This window comes from Schistocerca serialis, chromosome 10 (genome assembly GCF_023864345.2).
Source record: "Schistocerca serialis cubense isolate TAMUIC-IGC-003099 chromosome 10, iqSchSeri2.2, whole genome shotgun sequence".
Lineage (NCBI taxonomy): Eukaryota > Metazoa > Arthropoda > Insecta > Orthoptera > Acrididae > Schistocerca > Schistocerca serialis.
Window position 1 is genome coordinate 127467975 of NC_064647.1, and position 18503 is coordinate 127486477.

An 18503-nucleotide genomic window follows, 5' to 3' on the forward strand; every position below is an offset into this window, starting at 1 on the left:
TATGTTTTTTTTTACATTATTTTATTTTCTGTTTTATTTGCATTTTTATCATGTTGGTTTTTTAAAGATTTCTTGTCTGGAGGCCTTCAGCGGTCAAAGAGTTTTATTTGGTAATGGTTCGGCTATCTGCCGTTTTGGTTGTAAAATTACCATAAATTACAATTATAAGGTGAAACTGACCCCAGCCTTATTTGGCCCTTTCCACAATCCTAATTACCTGTTCTGCCCAGCGAGTTTAGCCGGCGTCTCAGCTTTGGTCCACCTCTCGCCCTTATGCAAGCAGTTATACGCTGGACATTGATTTATAGAATTGCTAGATGTCCTCCTGAACGATGTCGTGCGAAACTCTGTTTAATTGTCACATTAGACTGTTGAAATCCCGAGCTGGTTGGAGGGCTCAGCACATAGTGTTCCAGACGTTCCGGAGAGATCCGGCAACCTTGTTGGTCAAAGTAGGGTTTGGCAAGCATGAAGACAAGCAGTAGAAACTCTCACCGTGTGTCAGAGCGCATTCTCCTGCTGAAAAGTAAGCTCAGGATGGATTGCCGTGAAGTGCAACGATACGGGGCGTAGAATAACGCCTACCTACCTCTGTGCTGTAAGGGCGACAACCTAAGAGGTTCCATGCATTCCAGACTCTCTTTCCATGTTTTCGGGCCGTATAGCATACCACAATCAAGTCCCAACACTGTCTGGGGCGCCTCCAGGCATATCTTCGGCCTGGAATCTCATCGACTGGAGTAGGATTGTCTTCAGTTATGAGTCCCGCTTTCAACTGAGTCCCGAAGACCAGCGAACCTGTTTCTTGACACACCTCAGACAATGGTGGGATACAAAAATAGTTGAAGCATATCAAAGTTATTGTCGCCCGCCATACGGCCGGACAACGGGAGATGATGGTCTGGGATGCTATTTCATTTCATAGCAGGACCCCTTTGGTTGTCAGGGCTCTAAAGCTGGTTCGGAATTTTGACGATATAACACACCAATTGAACAGAATTTGGCACGATATCCCTAAGAGGAGATCCAACAAAACTTTCAGTACATCTACATCCATACTCCGCAAGCCACCTGACGGTGTGTGGCGGAGGGTGCTTGCAAAAGAACCAGAGGTGGATTAACGCGTTATTTACTTGATCAATTTGTGAAGCTCTTTCTTTTCAATATATCTTCCAACTTTTCTGAAAATTTTATCATTTGTTTTTCTGTACATGCATACCACACACAAATTTCCGTCACGTTTGGATAATTCCTTCGTGGTGTGTCCTTTTCTTGCTTGGAGTGTATATACAAAGCACAAAATACCATCTCATGGCTCATAACAACAAACGCCGTAGAAAACAATGGAAACTGCTGACGGCCACCTCCTGTGCCTCTTCCTTCATGTGATTCTAAAATCAGTCACTAGATCGCTACATCGAACAGGTACTCCATCCTAAACAACGGATACAGTTATCTTCCTGCTCCTTCATGTTCTCCCCATATCCTCTCGTTTTCTTTATCCATGTTGTTCCCACTTTCCTATTTCTTCTGCCTTGAAAGTATCTAAATTTACTATTGTTCTCTTGAAATATTTTCTTTCTTTTATTTCCGACTATTTAAATGTTTCTTTCTAGAAATTTTCTTATTCTGAAATCCATGTTATTGTTGATTTCTTTTTCTAGATACGCTATGTGATCAAAAGTATCCGGACACCCCCAAAAACATAAGTTTTTCATTTTAGATGCATTGCGCTGCCAGGTGCTCCGTACCAGCGACCTCAGTAGTCATTAGACATCGTGAGAGAGCAAAATGGGGCGCTCCACGGAACTCGAACGTGGTCGTGTGACTGGGTGTCACTTCTCTCATAAATCTGTAGGCGAGATTTCCACACTCCTAAACATCAATAAGTTTACTGTTTCCGATGTGATAGTGAAGTGGAAACGTGAAGGGACACGTATAGTAGAAAAGCGTACAGGCCGACCTCGTCTGTTGACTGACATCAGGATCCACTGCAAGTACTATGACAGTTAGGCGGGAGGTGAGAATACTTGGATCTCATCGTCGAGCGGCTGCTCATAAGCCACACATCACGCCGGCAAATGCCAAACGACGCCTCGACGATAGAACAGTGGAAAAACGTTGTGTGGAATGACGAATCACGGTGTACAACGTGGCGATGCGATAGCCGAGTGTGGGTATGGTGAACGCCCGGTGAACGTCATCTGCCAGCGTGTATGCTGACAAGAATGGAATTCCGAGGCGGTGGTGTTATGGTGTGGTCGTGTTTTTCATGAAGGGGGCTTCACCTCTCGTTGTTTTGCGTGGCACTATCACAGCACAGGCCTACACTGATGTTTTAAGCAGCTTCTTGCTTCCCACTGTTGAAGAGCAATTCGGGGATGGCGACTGCATCTTTCAATACGATTGAGGATCTGTTTATAATGCATGACCGGTGGCGGAGTGGTTACACGACAATAACATCCCTGTAATGGACTGGCCTGCACAGAGTCCTGACCTGAATCCTATAGAACACCTTTGGGATGTTTTGTAACACCGACTTCGTGCCCGGCCTCACCGATCGACATCGATACCTCTCCTCAGTGCAGCACTCCTTGAAGAATGGGCTGCCATTCGCCGAGAAATCTTCCAACACCTGACTGAACGTGTGCCTGCGAGAGTGGAAGCTGTCACCAAGGCTAAGGGTGTTGTTGTTGTTGTGGTCTTCAGTCCTGAGACTGGTTTGATGCAGCTCTCCATGCTACTCTATCCTGTGCAAGCTTTTTCATCTCCCAGTACCTACTGCAACCTACATCCTTCTGAATCTGCTTAGTGTATTCATCTCTTGGTCTCCCTCTACGATTTTTACCCTCCACGCTGCCTTCCAATACTAAATTTGTGATCCCTTGATGCCTCAGAACATGTCCTACCAACCGATCCCTTCTTCTGGTCAAGTTGTGCCACAAACTTCTCTTCTCCCAATCCTATTCAATACTTCCTCATTAGTTATGTGATCTACCCATCTAATCTTCAGCATTCTTCTGTAGCACCACATTTCGAAAGCTTCTATTCTCTTCTTGTCCAAACTATTTATCGTCCATGTTTCACTTCCATACATGGCTACACTCCATACGAATACTTTCAGAAATGACTTCCTGACACTTAAATCAATACTGGATGTTAACAAATTTCTCTTCTTCAGAAACGCTTTCCTTGCCATTGCCAGCCTACATTTTATATCCTCTCTACTTCGACCATCATCAGTTATTTTGCTCCCCAAATAGCAAAACTCCTTTACTACTTTAAGTGTCTCATTTCTTAATCTAATTCCCTCAGCATCATCTGTGTGGGCTAAGGGTGGAGCAACACCATATTGAATTCAGGAGCGGCGTGGTCCCGTGGTTAGCGTGAGCAGCTGCGGAACGAGAGGTCCTTCGTTCAAGTCTTCCCTCGAGTAAAAATTTAAATTTTGTACTCGCTTCGGCGGTACATACACTAAAATTGGAACGATACAGAGAAGATTAGCATGGACCCTGCGCAAGGATGACACGCAAAATCGTGAAGCGTTCCACATTTTTATAAATTTTATGCCGGCATGGTAACTCAGCGTGTTCGGTCAGAGGGTTAGCTGCCCTCTGTAATAAAAAACGATTAACGACGAACTTAAAAGGGTGTCTCACAACGTCCGCCCAGAGCAGATGCAACGAACGGAAACAAACAAAATGAGATTTAAAAAAAAAAAAAAAATTCCAGCCCTACCGACGGGGGGCTCCACGAACGAGTAAGTCATTTTCAGCCAGGTGTTCTGATACTTGTGATCACATAGTGTATAGAGGGATATTTGTTTTTTTTTTACCTTGTTCCCATTCATTTGGTACACGTGTCCAGAAAAGATTAATCTCACCTTTGCCATTATTGCTGATACTTTCTCTGTATTTTCATAGCTCTATTCGTTACTGATCACTTTTCTACTGACTATAATTTGTATTGCTGTCAGTTTTTTCTGATAATCCTTGTCTCAAGTGCTTTCTGTCCGGCTTATAGTTCATAGTTAAACATTCATATGCATATAAATATTCTGCTCTTACCACTGAGTAACAGTGTTTTAGTTTCGTTTCTCTAGATATGCTTTTCTTGTAGCAGATATGATTTGTCAGACAATATGCTCTTTCACTTTTTATCAACTCTTACATCTATTCAAAATGTTTATAGTAAATTGTACTTTGCCCAAGATACATAAAGTAAGTATGTCACGTTATCTTATGTGTTTGTATTTCTGTGTATTTAGGTGCATTTTTTAAATATTTTCTAACAATCACTTTAGCATTTCAGTATGTCATTTCCGGTTTCGACTAGCCAGTGGTCATCTTCCTCGTACCACGTTACCCTGCTGAAAATTAGTACAAAGTCTGCCGAGGTAAATACTCCTTTCGCGAATATAGACAAAAGAGAGGGGTTTACTCCGCTTACAAAACTTCCATCCCACCCTATTATTGCTTACACTGTCTTTGACAATAAAACAAATATCACTTGCAGCTTATGTCTTTATCTACGACTTTTTTATCATTTCCATTATAGTTACATATCAGATTTCATAGATTGTACAATGACCCGAAAAAATCATCTCACCGCCCCCACCGCACGTCCTTACCTTTGTAGAGTCGAACAACACCGATGTATAAAATAGCTTTAGATGTCTGCTTACTTTACAAGTGAACTAATGTGTTAAATATATGACATTAAACATGTCAACCCTCAACTGTTGAAGACACAAAGCACGAAATACATTGGTTTTATTAGTTTCGGCTTGTCAATCCATATACTAACGAAATAGTCAAAATCAAATCGTCGTATCTCCTGAACTATGTGTAGTTCAGTGCTATAATTTTGCAATTACATTGAGTGGTATAAATAGATGCTGTGTGAAAAATGTGTTTCGAGTAGAGTTAGAAGTGAAGAAGTAATAAATTAAATCATCGTGCCTGATGCTGGTGTTTTACTGCTTGAACAGCGACATTGTGGTATGCTATAGACTTTTTTATTTTATTATTTTGTAGGATGTGTCAGCGACAAAAAGTTTGAAATTATGTGTAAACTTTGTTGGAATTCTTAAAATTTAAAAGCATTTCTTTTAATCATTTTTATAATTGTCTTGATCGTGTACATTATGAAACGTTAAAACAAGATGACTAGATTCAGTTGATTAATGAACCATCTTCAGATTTGACAAGAAGTCAAATCAGCTCACCTCGTCCAGTCTCAAAAGTAACTAATGTTTACAACCTTAACAGCGTGTATTTAAAGCAAAACTGATTTGCTTTAAAATTTGAAAATACATCATCTTTCGGATGTAGAAACACGCCTACTAACTTTCGTTTATGTCGCACAATTCCTTCTTGGTGTTGCGATGTTTTCCGGTTGTGCATTGCTCAGATTTAACTGGCAGAGGCACTTTACACAGTTTGTCAGAAAAAGTTAAGGCTTCTTGAATGACGACATAAGCTGTGATAATGATTCACTATAACGAATTATGTGCTTGTGCTCGGTAGAGTATTCAAAGAACCTGTTTTGAAACAATACGTTTCTCATTATCAACACTCTCAGTGTTAGACGTAAATATTTTTCTTAGCTGGTATGAGAGGTCTAAAAATAGACGTCAACGGATGTGAACCTCTTGGATGTATTTCTCTGAACCTCACTTACCCCAAACACCCAGTGGCGATAAGTCCATTCCCAATGTTACTCTGAATTGGTCCAATCGACAGGCCTCAATCTTGCTCCATACAATAGATCTCTTTTTAAACTATGCAATGGTAGTAAAATCTTATTTTGGACCAGAAAAGGACTTATATGCTCGTTGCACCAACGCCTTCAGTTAGTGTAGAACATGATTCTTGAGTGAACTCATTTGGAGGTTTAGAACATATGGAATGATAATTAGAACAAGACCAGCGGGAGTGATGATAAACTCGCAAAAATCTCAAATAACGCTCAGATTTAGCATAAAGATCAGTACTTGAATGTCTGATAAATTTCATATGTAAATACAACTCAGCTGATCACGTGTGTTTACATTATCACTGTGTACAATAGACAAAAGAGAATCAACACATATTAAAAGCTGAAGCTATTTTATGAGTGGGACAGCAGTGAGAGAGCACTTGAAACGTTGAATGACTGAAATGAAACATGATATTGATCTCATACGTTAAAAAGAAGTTGAAAGTGCGAACAAGGTATGCTCCAGTTTGAAAACCCACAAAATGTTCAATCTAGTAATTAAAAACGAACATTTGCAAAGCCAGCAAGGGCCTCACTATAACCCAGAGTGAAATCGGTTGAATACTCAGAATGCACTGTGACAATACAACGCGTTTACATCACTTTGGGCTGCTCGAACCGGTTCAGTCGCCCATCTTCAATATCAGCTGAGTCCGTCCAAAGAGCGGACGACTAACATTTTCCACGGCAGCAGACAGATAGATCACTAAAGGTCTTTGAGGCAGGCAACTGTGGATCGTGACGCACATGTCTCAGAGCGGACGCCTTTCATCGCGATTTTTGGTAATGAACTACGGTTTACATTCGGAGTAATTTGTACTCTTTTTTTTCACATTTTTACTTATTACTAACAGTCACAGTGAGTATGGCAAGCTGGATAGAGGGATTGCAGAGGAGCATTTCGGATTTAGAAGAGGAAAAGAAACAAGAGATGCTATTGGCCTGTTAAGAACTATAGGGGAAAGATATATGGAAAAAGGTGGAAGCATTTGAGATATGGATGTGGAGGAGAACGGAGAGAATAAGCTGGATGGAAAGAGTGAGTAATGGAAGAGTATTGGAAAGGGTTGGTGAGAGAAGATGTCTGCTGCAGGTTGTAAGAGAAAGGAAAAAGAACTGGTTGGGACATACACTGAGAAGGGAGTGCTTGCTACCAGATGCTTTAGAAGGATTGGTTTGTGGGAGAAGACTGAGAGGAAGAAGGAGATACAAAACGATAAACGACATAAAGGGAAGAGGAAATTATGCAGACCAGAAGAGGATGGCAGAAGACCGGACAGCCTGGAGAACTACCATGTGAAAACCTGCCTTTTGGCAAAACACTGATCATGATGATGACAGTAATTTATATTGTTACGGATGCAAATCGAAATCTGGGAAAAGAGTACCAGATACTTCTGGCAGATATGTAAGAACGTCAATCTCACGTAAATAGACAGATCAGCCAGAACACCACTTAGCTAATAGCCGATATGTCCAGCTTTGGCACGGATAACAGCGGCGACGCGTTGTGACAGGGAAGCAGTGAGGCCTTGGCAGTTCGCCAAAGGTACTTGGCTCCACATCCGCCCACCAAGTAACCCAATTCCCGTAAATTCCATCCCCTTACGCAGCATTCAGTCACATCCCAGATGTGTTCGATCGGACTCAGATCTGCCGAGTTGGGCGGCCACCACATCAACTGGAACCACTCAATCGCCATCCTGACATTGTCACATGCCTCATTATCTTGTTGAAAAATGCCACTGCCGTCAGGAAACATGGTCGTCATGAAAGGGAGTACATGGTCTGTAACCAGTGTACGATACTCCATGTGTAAGTAGCCTGTTTATATGTTTGTATGTTGGCAGCACTATAGACTGCGTTAATATCACTGACAGCGCTCTGCGTCCTCGCTAAGAGACTCTTTGGTTGAACGGACTGGCAGTTGGCGGTTAGCAGTTAGCGAGCGGTCGGCTTGGACATGTGTCCTTCATGGAGACTGAGTATTGATATGACATGTAATGTAAAATGATGATTAATGTAGTTGGTAATGTTTGGGTAGTGGAATTAGTAACGACTATATAATTTTTGGAACTGGGTGTCACATGATTAAGGTAAAGTCTGGTACATACATTGTTTGCTCCTCAACAAAATCTTCCTTTTGCTAACCATACGGCTACTAGTAGTTAGAGCCTGTAGTAGTTAGACTCTTTTTATTCAGCTGGCCTTAGTTGCTGCTAGCTGTAACTGCTGTAGTTCATGTTATGAAGATTTTCTGTGAGGTAAGTGACTTCTGAAAAAGTTTGGGTTATTGTTAGGATTTCTTACAATTCAGGGTCATTCTTTTTTGCTAATTATTTGAAGTCAGGTTGTCATTTTAAAGCAGTCAGATTGGGTTACACTTGCATACTGGGGGTAACAGATGTATAGGTTAAGTCTGAGTCGTCCTTATCAGGGAAAATCCCTTAGGTCAGTGTAGAAATGATAAAAAAATGAGTAACGAGACAGTACAGGTTCAGTTGCATTCAGCAGTTTCAGTACAAACTAAGAAGCTTCACTTGGCCGTCACGATGCGTTGCACGAGGTCCACTGGACCCATGAAAGCCCACGTGATTGTTCCCCTGAGCATAATGGAGCCCCCACCAGCTTATCTCCGTCCCGCAGTATAGGCGTCAAGGAGCTGATAGCCTGGAAGACGACCGATTCACGCCCTTCCGTCGGTATGATGAACAGGGTATCGGGATTCATCACACCATACAACTCCCTGCCACACCGCCAACGTCCAGTGCCGATGTCAAGTGCCAATTTTAGTCGTAGTTGCCGATGTCGTGGTGTTAACATTGGCACACGCATGGATCGTCGCCTACGGAGGCCCATCTTTAGGAGTGTTCGGTGCACTGTCTATTCAGACACACTTGTACTCTGCCCAGCATTAACGTCTGATGCTTTACTGGTCTGATCAGCCTACGATGTCCGCCAGCTGTAATGAGGAGGGGCCGCCCAACCCCACATTCACCTGGATGTAGTTTCACCTTGGCAGAATACACTCAGCACAGCGCGCCTCGAACACCCGACAAGTCGTGCAGTTTTCGACCGAAACGCTCGTGCGAAGCCTGGGTCACCACAATCTGCCCTCAGTCTAACACAGATAGATCCTGTGAGACCTGAATTTCTCCCGGCATGTCATTCTCAATGGAGAGAAGTCTTCCGAAGTAAGAGTGATTTCAGGTGTGCCGCAGGGGAGTGTCGTAGGGACCGTTGCTATTCACAATATACATAAATGATGACATCGGAAGTTCACTGATGCTTTTTGCGGATGATGCTGTGGTATATCGAGAGGTTGTAACAATGGCAAATTGTACTGAAATGCAGGAGGATCTGCAGCGAATTGACGCATGGTGCAGGCAATGGCAATTGAATCTCAATGTAGACAAGTGTAATGTGCTGCGAATACATAGAAAGAAAGATCCCTTACCATTTAGCTACAATATAGCAGGTCAGCAACTGGAAGCAGTTAATTCCATAAATTATCTGGGAGTACGCTTTAGGAATGATTTAAAATGGAATGATCATATAAAGTTGATCGTCAGTAAAGCAGATGCCAGACTGAGATTCATTGGAAGAATCCTAAGGAAATGCAATCCGAAAACAAGGGAAGTAGGTTACAGTATGCTTGTTCGCCCACTGCTTGAATACTGCTCAACAGTGTGGGATTCGTACCAGATAGGGTTGATACAAGAGATAGAGAAGATCCAACGGAGAGCAGCGCGCTTCGTTATAGGATCATTTAGTAATCGCGAAAGCGTTACGGAGATGATGGATAAACTCCAGTGGAAGACTCTGCAGGAGAGACGCTCAGTAGCTCGGTACGGGCTTTTGTTGAAGTTTCGAGAACATGCCTTCACCGAGGAGTCAAGCAGTATATTGCTCCCTCCTACGTATATCTCGCGAAGAGACCATGAGGATAAAATCAGAGAGATTAGAGCCCACACAGAACCATATCGACAATCCTTATTTCCACGAACAATACGAGACTGGAATAGAAGGGAGAACCGATAGAGGTACTCAAGGTACCCTCCGCCACACACCGTCAGGTGGCTTGCGGAGTATGGATGTAGATGTAGATGTAGATGTACACAATTTTCAAACACGGGTATTTGTGCCTTGAAAATTGGCGGGCTGTACTCCCGCCGAAATATCGGCGGTCACTGTAAATACACTCGTGCTCATAATAAAGGATAATTGCAGAATGTGGTGCCACACGACGTGGCACTACACAAAACTGGCGCTAATAGCATAGGCACATAGGGAACACGCACTACAGAGATATGTAAGTCCACGGCATTGGTGATAAGTTGAGAAAACCGTCCCGAAACACATGTGCTACAAAACGCCACTGTTTCCTGCGCATGTACACCGAATCAGTATGGGATATGATCGCCATGCACACGTACACAGGCCGCACAACGGGTTGGCATACTCTGGATCAGGTGGTCGAGCAGCAGCTGCTGGGGTATTGTTGTAACACCATACCTCTAATACTCTACTGATTTATTTTGCTTTTGTTTTATTTAATATTACATTGTTGAGCTTCTGTAAATGTGTTTGATAGAATCGATAACATAAAATTGTATACTCCTTTCTTTGTTAAAACTTTGATGTCGTGGTTTGATTCTATGCAATGTAGTATATCTATCATTTAAATTCTTTGTCCCATTTGGAGGGAACAAAACTTACTATATATAATAGTAATTTCTGTGTGAATAAATTTTTTGTAGGAATGTCAATATGTGAAAATGTTCTATTTTGTTTAAAATGACTGTTTGCTGTTATGTAAACTGCTGATCCTCACTTAGGGTTCTTAGTTAGTTTGTATGTAAAAGGTGTAGTGGTTCCCATCGGGAACGGAACTGTGTAGCGCACGCAAATTGTGGTTGGCCCAGGTAGAAAAGGTGGAACAAGAGTCAGTCGGGGACGAGCTATCAAAATGTGCACTCCCATGTAAAAGTTGTATATTATGCTGGTTCCGAGAGAGGATTTTCCTGCCGCTTACCAATGCCTCGGATGGATGGATAAATAGCTGGAACTATTCTGGAATTGGTATTTATCGTCGCCAACACGATGGGACAGAGTCCAGCAATTCTGCCTGCAAATCCAACTATCAATATGCAGCTGCCACCACATTGCGCAATCACTATAATGGAGCACTATAATAATGTACAGTGAAGGATCAGCTCATTGGATGTTTTAGTGTGCACAAATATAAGGTAACTTATAACTGAATTTATGTACCTACCTTAATTTTTTCCTTATCATAACACCTCTCAGGTTCCTCTCCGTTTGAACTAAAGTGATTACCGAGTGTCCCTACTGAATGAACCTTAAAGCCCAGTGTTTTACTAATTGATGCCTCTTGAACATAGTAAAAAGAAAGTTAAAGTTAATGTGGCAAGAGAGTGAGTTTAAGTTAATGATGCTTGCTGAAAATAATTTTTCTATTAAAACTGCTTATTAATATGTCGTTGCCTACTTCAAAATTAAAAGTTCATTAGACTGAGGCTTATAAAACTTTCCTTTGTAAATGATCACATTGCTGCTCGTTGTAAATCGCAAAAAGTGAGTCAGTATCTTACAAATATGGTAATTTTGTGTCTCACTGTAGTAAAAATGAAAAACTGGAATAGTAGAAAATCATATGTTCATGATTGCTAAGTGTTTGCCTCTCTTATGTATTGGAAGTGCATATTAATAGTATAACAGGACCCACAGTTTGTCTATCGTGCTAATGCTAGGTAACAAGTAACGGGAAGACCATTATTTATGAAAACAATAATTCCTTTATTCAAAAGATAGTGAGAAGCAACCTGTTAGTGGATTCCAATTAACTCTCATTTTAAATAGTAAAGTATTTAATTGAGAGAGACTTAACCTATGTGCAATTAATGATTCTGCAGTGAATAGTAATAATAACGTTATAAAGACCATTCAGTACGAATTAGCATGGAAGGTAATAGTGTGTTTCGTTATATCTTATATTTATGCAAATAGTTTGTACTGCTCTAGCTGTTCGTTCCAACCTTAACGTCAACATATGCAGGTGTCAGTGTTCTCTGCACTCGCGTGTGGCCAAGTCTAGGTTGTGTTTGCCCGTTAAAGTTACGCATACCTTCTCTCTTAAACGAGAATGTTAATCATTCTCTTGCCTAATTAGGCTGGCGACCGTTTCCTTTATCCGTTAAACAGTGCAGATAGGCAAAAATTTTGTTTGTTACTGTTCAAATATTTACGTAATTCTGACTTTCACTTCCTATAAGCCACCTCCGTTAGGTACAAAACGGTCTACATAACAAAATTCCTCTCAGAGGGTAACACTGCTCTGTTGCGTTATACCATAACTGCTTTAACAAGATTTGAATTCCCTTCATGAATTTTATATTTAGGAAGGAAATAGCCTAAACATTCCAGGAACTCTTAATGTTTCTCTGTACATAGGGATATTATACTGTTTATATATGAAAGCTGTGATTTCCGTAAAGAAGTATTTTTGAAGTATTTTTTGATTTGTTATGATGTTTCTCCTCCATGATTTTCTCTTCTCCTTTGTTGCGGTTTCTTTTTCCGCCAGCCAGCACCTGATTATGTCTTAATTTAACAGTTGCTACTGAAGCGCGTAACTATCGTTGAGCGACTTTTTCGAACTCCTTCTCACCAGCAAGAAACCGACTCCAGAATAACCTTCTCCACTATATTAGAGAACTGAATAACTTCTCAGCCACCTTCAGAAGACATTTAATGATATGCCCACTAAAGTAACAAAAAGGATTACTATTGTCCCTGTATCCTTGTACATCCTCCTTTCGAACCAGATTCTCCTCATTTTCAGAATCCTTAGCAGCGTAGTCTCCTTAAATTTCCTTTCTCCGGTACTCGCTGTGTCAAAAACGGTCTATTTCGTAAACTTATAAAATTCTTTATGTATATGCCACTGTCATTATGGTTATTATTGTCATAATTAATGTCCGCTATTATTATTATTTCCTTCACTTTCTCAGACGTTAAGTCCGGTTAAAAATGGAGTGACGCGGACCTTGATCAAGCGTCACTTCCTTTTAACTGTACGGTATGTGTTATATTGCATTTAGGAACTTTCGGGTAATTGAACATGTATCAATAACTACGGATTTCTGTAGTTGTATAAATATGTTTGGATGTAGCTGTATTGCATTGATGTACTGGTGGATATTGTGTGGTATGACTCCTGTAGTTGATAGTATAATTGGTATGATGTCAACTTTATCCTGATGCCACATGTCTTTGACTTCCTCAGCCAGTTGGATGTTTTTTTCAATTTTTTCTCCTGTTTTCTTTTGTATATTTGTTGTATTGGGTATGGATATTTCGATTAGTTGTGTTAATTTCTTCTTTTTATTGGTGAGTATGATGTCAGGTTTGTTATGTGGCGTTGTTTTATCTGTTATAATGGTTCTGTTCCAGTATAATTTGTATTCATCATTCTCTAGTACATTTTGTGGTGTATACTTGTATGTAGGAACGTGTTGTTTTAAAAGTTTATGTTGTAAGGCAAGCTGTTGATGTATTATTTTTGCTACATTGTCATGTCTTCTGGGGTATTCTGTATTTGCTAGTATTGTACATCCGCTTGTGATGTGATCTACTGTTTCTATTTGTTGTTTACAAAGTCTGCATTTATCCGTTGTGGTATTGGGATCTTTAATAATACGCTTGCTGTAATACCTGGTGTTTATTGTTTGATCCTGTATTGCAATCATGAATCCTTCTGTCTCACTGTATATATTGCCTTTTCTTAGCCATGTGTTGGATGCGTCTTGATCGATGTGTGGCTGTGTTAGATGATATGGGTGCTTGCCATGAAGTGTTTTCTTTTTCCAATTTACTTTCTTCGTATCTGTTGATGTTATGTGATCTAAAGGGTTGTAGAAGTGGTTATGAAATTGCAGTGGTGTAGCCCATGTATTTATATGAGTGATTGCCTTGTGTATTTTGCTTGTTTCTGCTCGTTCTAGAAAGAATTTTCTTAAATTGTCTAACTGTCCATAATGTAGGTTTTTTATGTCGATAAATCCCCTTCCTCCTTCCTTTCTGCTTAATGTGAATCTTTCTGTTGCTGAATGTATGTGATGTATTCTATATTTGTGGCATGGTGATCATGTAAGTGTATTGAGTGCTTCTAGGTCTGTGTTACTCCATTTCACTACTCCAAATGAGTAGGTCAATATTGGTATAGCATAAGTATTTATAACTTTTGTCTTGTTTCTTGCTGTCAATTCTGTTTTCAGTATTTTTGTTAGTCTTTGTCTATATTTTTCTTTTAGTTCTTCTTTAATATTTGTATTATCTATTCCTATTTTTTGTCTGTATCCTAGATATTTATAGGCATCCGTTTTTTCCATCGCTTCTATGCAGTCGCTGTGGTTATCCAATATGTAATCTTCTTGTTTAGTGTGTTTTCCCTTGACTATGCTATTTTTCTTACATTTGTCTGTTCCAAAAGCCATACTTATATCATTGCTGAATCCTTCTGTTATCTTTAGTAATTGGTTGAGTTGTTGATTTGTTGCTGCCAGTAGTTTTAGATCATCCATGTATAGCAAATGTGTGATTTTGTGTGGGTATGTTCCAGTAATATTGTATCCATAATTTGTATTATTTAGCATGTTGGATAGTGGGTTCAGAGCAAGGCAGAACCAGAAAGGACTTAATGAGTCTCCTTGGTATATTCCACGCTTAATCTGTATTGACTGTGATGTGATAGTATTTGAATTTGTTTGGATATTAAGTGTGGTTTTCCAATTTTTCATTACTATGTTTAGGAACTATATCAATTTAGGATCTACTTTGTATATTTCCAATATTTGTAGTAACCATGAGTGGGGTACACTATCAAAAGCTTTTTGGTAATCAATGTATGCGTAGTGTAGCGACCTTTGTTTAGTTTTAGCTTGATATGTCACCGCTGCATCTATTATCAGTTGCTCTTTACATCCTCATGCTCCTTTGCAACAGCCTTTTTGTTCTTCATTTATAATTTTGTTCTGTGTTGTATGTGTCATTAATTTCTGTTTAATGACTGAAGTTAATATTTTGTATATTGTTGGTAGGCATGTTATGGGGCGATATTTAGCTGGGTTCGCTGTGTCTGCTTGATCTTTAGGTTTCAGATATGTTATTCCGTGTGTAAGTGTATCAGGGAATGTGTATGGGTCTGCAATGTAACTGTTAAATAATTTAGTTAGATGTGAATGTGTTGAGGTGAACTTCTTTAACCAGAAATTTGCTATTTTATCATTTCCAGGGGCTTTCCAATTGTGAGTAGAATTAATTGCTTGGGTGACTTCATGTTGCAAAATTATCACTTCAGGCATTTGTGGTATCATCTTGTATGTGTCTTTTTCTGCTTGTATCCATCGTGCATGCCTGTTATGTTGTACCGGGTTTGACCATATGTTGCTCCAGAAGTATTCCATGACTGTTATGTTTGGTGGATTGTTTATTTTAATGTGTGTGTTATCTATTGTCTGGTAAAATTTCTTTTGGTTTGTGTTGAATGTTTGGTTTTGTTTCCTTCTATTTTCACTTTTTTTGTATCTTCTGAGTCCCTTGGCTAATGCTTGTAATTTCTGCTTCTTTTCGTCTAATTGCTCTATCGCTTCTTGTTGTGAGATTTTACCTAACCTTTTTCGTTTTTTTCCGAGATTTCATTTCTTATAAATTGTGTTAGCTGTCCGATGTCTTTTCTCAGTTTTTCTATTTTGATCTGTAGCCTGTGTTGCCATGCTGGTTTTGTGGGTTTCTTCTGTGTGTTGGTTGGTTCTGATCTCTGCCTAGTGTGTATATTTAGTGTAGTGAGTGCTCCTATATAAACCAGTAGTTGTAACTCTTCCATAGTTGTGTTTTCATTTATTTTGTTGTGTATGATTGTGTTGATAGTTTTTATTGTTGTTTCGACTTGTGGGTTATTTGGTGGTCTATGCAAGAATGGTCTAATGTCTGTATTTGTGTCTTTGTATTCTATATATGTTAGCTGAAATTTTTCTTCTATATCTAACATCTGTGTCACTTCGTGTTCTATTTGTGCTTGTTCTGGTGGCTGTCTTAAGATTTCGTTTTCCTCTGATTGTTTAATTGGTGCGTGTTGTTCTTTGTTTGTTTGCTCTGGGATGTTTGAGTCCATTACTGTATTTTCTTCTTCTTCTGATTGCACATTATTTTGTTCCAGTATTTGTTGTACTTGTTGTTTGATGTTTTCTAATTCTGACTGGGGTATCCGGTTATTTTTTATTATTACACGGATCTGATCAGCTAGTCGTTGTTCTGTTAAAAATTTTAATTCTGGGTATCTGGTAACAAATGTTGTGTATACTTGTGATCTGTATCCAGTTGTGTTGGTTCCTAGATTTGTTGCTTGGTAATAACAGAACATGAGGTGTCGATTAACTTCATCTGACCATCTCATCCTCTGTCTTTGTTTTCCTTCTAGGGTGGTTGCAGGAAGCATATCCTGCAAAACACCTCTATTTGGATTTAAATCATTTTCCAGTTGGCTAGCAGTGTCGTTACCATTGCGGGCGGGCATAGGGTTCAAGCGTCGTCCCCGACCATGACGGCGCTTGTCCGAGGCTTCTTTAGTTCTGTCCTGAACCAACTAATCACACTAAAAGGGGGGTTAGCCCTATTAGTGGTTTGTTCTTTTCGTCGCCTTTTACGACTGGCAGAACATCCCGGAGGCCTATTCTTTTCCCGGGCCTCCACGGGATTTATTATTATTATTATTGTTACTATTATTATTATTATTATTATTATTATTATTATTATTATTATTACTATCAATAATATTACTGTTATCACTACTGTCGGCAGCAGTTGCAGTGTACAAGGACTGCCAGTATCAACATTATTTATTCACAGTCAGTATTATTTACTCACACTGCCACTTCAGACTGTCAGACCATTTTAATACTATTTGTCATATTAAAATTGTTATTTCTTAGGTAACTATGGTGTAGGAAAGGTACTGTATATGTGAAACCATGGCCCTAATTAAATCAGGTAAAATAAAATAGTAAATAAATAAAACATCTTTTGAAACTCGTCTGGAGATGCCACTGATGTATCACTGGAGCCATATTCCGAATTCATATCGAGCACTTTGTAAAAACATAAGTACCGAAATGATTACAGTGCAAAGTTTTAAGGACACGCTTTACTAGCATAACACAGTGATTTTGACAAGTATGTCCGTAATAATCCTATCAGAGACGAAGTTCAATTCCACTGTGAAGTCTCTGTCCCGTTCTAAACGCTGTGGAAGAGTGTCACTCCCTCCTCGGTCTGATGTCGGATGTGGGTGGAGTTATGGCGGCTACAGCTGCAGACGCACTCGAAGACTCGTGATGGATAACACTCTCGGTGAATTCCCGATGAACACTCGAACTGCTGAACTTCTAGCTAAGCCACAATGTGCGATTTACAGTAGCTTGGAATGGTACTGCGGATCTGTACTACGAGTTGCTAGTGCGGAATGATACCTCATCCCTGAAGTATTGGCTGTACGTGACGATAGACGTGGAAAATAGTTCGGTGGATGGGCATCGTAGTAGTGTCGTGCTTACTCCGCCTGGTGTATATGCAGCACAACAACCACCAGTGACTGCCGGGTAAGCTACAACACTGGGGTTACGACGTGGCCACAAAGGGCTTCATTCTGTCTGTCGCAGCTACAATGGCGACCGCCAAGTGTTAGTTTCCTACTTGCGGATCGCGTCTGCAGGCGTGTGTCATCTGCACTGTTTCTCCTGTATGCGTACATTACCTACACCAGTGGTTAAGCAAGTTTTTACCATTTTTATCATTATAAACCTTTCTCTCAACAAGCTATTTTATGTTGTTATCGGTTTTAATTTTATGATTTCAGCTTAGTGTTACCAACTTTATACGATTACGTAGTTAGCTGTACTGTTCAGTTGCAACAATCACATCACAAATCTGCTTACGCTTGAGCACCTCTCGTGGTTTGTTCAGTTGACGAGTTAGCAAGCTATGTACTCACGTACAGACAGCTGTGCGTGTGTGTGGTAGTTTGATTTTACAATTTAGTTTCTTAATGTTTAACTACACATTATTTTCTTCCTAAGCTGATAATCCGACGATGGCTTGGAGTCAAAGTCGATTATGATATTTTAATTTTGGTTCCTCATATTAGATGACTCAGGAAAGTCTGCAACTGTGTCATTCAAGCTTTAAATAATGAAAACTCCACCAGTTACTTCTGTTTTGATGGTTAACGCAACGCGCTTCGAGATTTATTCTCTTTTTAGAGTGTATTTGTGCATTTGTTTACATGACTGTGTTTGGTGATGTCTGTGTTTATGATTTTCTGCCTCTCTTGCGTATTTTTTGCAGTTAGAAGCTTTTGTTCCTCCTCCATTATACAGAACATCACACACACGCAAAAAATCACTTACACTGTTTGTTTACAAATAAACAACCAGTGTTTGTTTACAAAACAACAAACAGTGTAAGTGATCATTTGCATGTATGTAATGTTCTGTATAATGGAGGAGGAACAGTACCTTCTAACCGCAAAAAAAACGCAAGACATGCAGCCTTCACCAAACATATTCATGTAAAGAAATGCCCAAATTCAATTGAAAATAAAAATAAATTCTCGAAGTACGTTCTGCTAAAAATTAAAACATAAGTAATTGCTGCAGTTCTCCATA

General features: G+C 39.9%; 1 protein-coding gene and 1 non-coding gene across 2 annotated transcripts in view; one reads left to right on the forward strand and one right to left on the reverse strand.

Annotated features, from left to right (window-relative positions):
* The window catches only part of LOC126424600 (cuticle protein 79-like), a gene marked incomplete at its 5' end in the record, with an annotated part of 57984 nt that overhangs the window by 12464 nt on the left and 27017 nt on the right, over positions 1 to 18503 (reverse strand). The window lies entirely within an intron of this gene.
* On the forward strand, positions 3451 to 3557 carry LOC126425536 (U6 spliceosomal RNA). Its single transcript, XR_007576372.1, has one exon. It is a non-coding gene; the product is annotated as a U6 spliceosomal RNA (small nuclear RNA).